Below are 3,529 nucleotides of genomic sequence, written 5' to 3' on the forward strand. Positions count from 1 at the left end.
TCATCTTACTACTGGCGTTTATACGATGACGCTGGTGAATGTCTAAGCCGTATAGCCCCTGCCATCTATAGGGACATAGCTAAACGCTTCCAATTTTATTTTTATTTTGCCGACGAGTATACTCGTGTTTCGCCGCGCCCCTGCGTTTTGCAGGTAGTCGAACCAGTATACTCCGTGTTTCGGCTCAGTGACGTGATTAATCGTAAGCGGCTATAAGTACTAGAGCTACTGTACAATGCAGGTCAAATGCCTGCATATGCAACACACAAGTGCAGCCGACATTTCCGCCCTGTGTGCGTGCACAAACAACCATGAATAAGAGAATTAATTACACTGGCGTTTATTCTAAACACGAACCCTTTCTCCGCGATCTGGCGGACTTACTATGTATCACATTACTCTGTATTAACACTATTATAACCTGTTACAAAATTTCGACATCGGCGTGACGAGCGGGTGATGATTCTCGAGCGCCATTTCATGTTGCACCTATGACCCACAATTTCGCACCCTTGCCCACTCATGCTGATTAATGGCTCTTATTTACTCGGATGTTGGAGGAACGTCTTTCAAAGTAATGGACCTATCCACTACATCTAACCTACGAACCCTAACCTTAATGTGTAAATCTTATAACCTAACCCCAGTAACCATAACCTAGCTAAGCTCTATCGGATTATTCAGTCGTAGCAGGTGCATAACACTCACACACTACTCTGCTTATACGCCAGATGCAGCCGATAGTGTGAAACATGTCTACGACATTACTGCGAGTTACCATGACGACAGACCTTGCAGGTGGGCGCCGGTTGTTTGCTATGGCCGGATACCTGTCTGAACCGCTCACTATTCATTGCGTCGCATACAGCGGCTGGCACTGCAGACGCCGAGGACACGCGGTCGACCGAGCAAGCGTAGATGGCGGAGCAGGCCCAGCAAGGTCCGCTCTGCATCTCCGCCTCACCGTTGTTCGGACGAAGCGCAAGAAGAAGACTCAACACCTGTTCGAGATCGAACGATAACACGCGGCGAGAGCTCCATCTTCCTGTCAGGTGGAGTCGATTGTTACCTTACCTCTCCGGGTTAGATCTACCTTCCTTCTCATTAGATCTACCTTCCTCTATTAGATCTACCTTTCCCTCTCATTAGATCTACGCTCTCCACTCGTTTAGATCTAGCCTCTCTCGTTAGATACTAGCTTCCCTCTCGTTAGATCTACCTTCTCTCGTTAGATCTACCTTCTTCTCTATTAGATCTAGCTTCCTCTCGTTTAGTATCTTTTTACTCTTCCACTCGTTGAGATCTAGCCTTCGCTCCGTTAGATCTACCTTCCTCTCGTTTAGATCTACCTTCCTCTCGTTAGATTCTAGCTTCCTTCTCTGGGCTGTTTTAGATCTAACCTTCCTTCTCGTTAGGCATCTACCTTACCTCTCGTTAATCTAGCTTCCTCTCGGGTGTGTTAGATCTACCTTCCCCCTGTCAGTGTGTGTTAGTGTAGGTCTATGTGGGGTGAGTAGGTGAGTCGTATCTCTCTCACGTGTATATCTTACCTGTCCCGGCACGGTGTTAACACGATGCGAACAATAGTGACGAGCGATGGACAGTCAGGTGGTCGTTACAGTTCCTTACAGAGATCGCGGGCATCAGTGAGGTCATCAGCCCGCAAACAGATGAAGGTCGCCTTCTTCGGAAGGGCATGCTGCATCTCCTCCTCCTCGCTACTCCTCCTCCTACTCCTTTCCGCCTTCCGTCCACTTCGCAGAGACGAAAGCCAAGGGGGCGCCCGTCCCGCTAGTTAGAATCATCTTAGCCTTACGATATCTTTTGCGAAATATTACAAACTGCGGTAGCAAAGGGGTATGTGCGTGCGCCTCTCTCTTTCTCTCCCTCTCTCTCTCTCCCCCTCTCTCTCTCCCTCTCTCTTATTTCTCTCTTCTACCTACTTTCCTGTCCCTTTCTTTCCCTCTCTCTCTCTCTCCGCCTCTCTCCACCTTTCTCTTGTAGGACGTAGTAACGGTAAGAGTACAGCGCGGTGAATGCCTTGCTGGCAGACAAGATCCTCTCTCCCTCTCTCCCTCTCTCCCTCTCTCTCTCCTCTCTCTCTCTCTCTCTCTCTCTCTCTTTCTCTCTCTCTCTCTCTTCTCTCTCTCTCTCTCCCCTCTCTCTCTTTATCCCCCTCTCTCTCTACATCTATCTCTCGTCTCTAAAACTCTCTCCTTCTCTCTTGTAGGACGAGTAACGGTAGAGTACAGTGGTGAACGCCATGCTGGCAGCACAGATCCCTACCGACCAGGCATCGCGCACTCACGACCAACTGCTTCCTGGCAAGGTCGAGGAACAGGACAGCAACGAGGGATTCCTGCCTGCTGCGAAAGATAGCAAGTGAACCACACGCCCGTTGGAGGCTGCACAGGCAGGCTGGCAGGCAGGGGAGGTGTGAGGCCAGGATTGGGGGGAGTAGTGAGCACCGGCAGCAGTGTGGGCTGGCTCAGTAAGCAGCAGGCGGGAGGCAGGCAGGATGGGGGAATGTGAGGCAGGCCAGGGGCTGTGTGTATTGCTAACAACAAACATGGTATATTGGAATTGTCAGGTCTGTTTATACTATAATACTAACAACAACCAACAATATTTCCAACCTGCTAGACAGAAAACTGCTAAGCTGGCTGAAGAGTAGAGGTGTGATCTTACTGCATGTTATGTTCTATGCAGTATGTATGTTGCAGGGTTAGAAAATGAAAACTTCTTAACAAGCGGAGGTCCAACTGGCTCTCCTGCCCTTTCATAAAAGAAACGGAACGGCTCCGCAGCAAAATGAGGGAGTCCGTAGTCTGAAGTTCAAAACTAAAGCACAACAACATATAACGCTGTGCGTATTTTGAACGATTCGTGCGATTTGCACGTCTGCAAATTTTCTTTGGACATTTGCTTGAAAAAATTACAGTTATTTCCGTGAGGCGCCTTGCTCATGGAATTGAAGTGTAGTTATAGCAGAAATTTTCAGGGCAGTCACACAGACTCCGTACATATGTCAAATCAGTGAGTCCGACAGTAACATAGGCGCAGTATCTTGACTCCGGACTTGCCGCGTATAATTTCGCCCCACCCGTGTCATGAGTGCAGTATGTTATGTGTGCAGTACGTCAGTATGTAAGTATCATGTGATCTTTCATGTCGGTCGGCCATCTCGCCCACGCTCTACTATCGTCGCGACAGGGCGTGGACACTGGTCAGAGTTGTTGCTGGCGATAGGACACTGCCAGCCTCCTAAAGGCAGACGTTCATTCCTGCGTAGACAGGTAAGCAGCCTTCGTTAACAAACCCCGCCACTGTCCTGACTACAGTCATACCTGTGTGTACAGCGGACATCAAGCTTACAGTATTGTACCTGTATGTATAGGCGACATGAAGTTTCACGTTGTACCTGATGTGTAATGGGACCATAAGTTACAGTGTTACCTCTGTGTGTAAGGACAATCAAGTTACAGTCATACCTGTGATGTAAGTGACATGAAATTACAGCTTGTACCTG

The sequence above is a fragment of the Priapulus caudatus genome, unplaced genomic scaffold (genome assembly GCF_000485595.1).
Source record: "Priapulus caudatus unplaced genomic scaffold, Priapulus_caudatus-5.0.1 Scaffold2639, whole genome shotgun sequence".
NCBI lineage: Eukaryota > Metazoa > Priapulida > Priapulimorpha > Priapulimorphida > Priapulidae > Priapulus > Priapulus caudatus.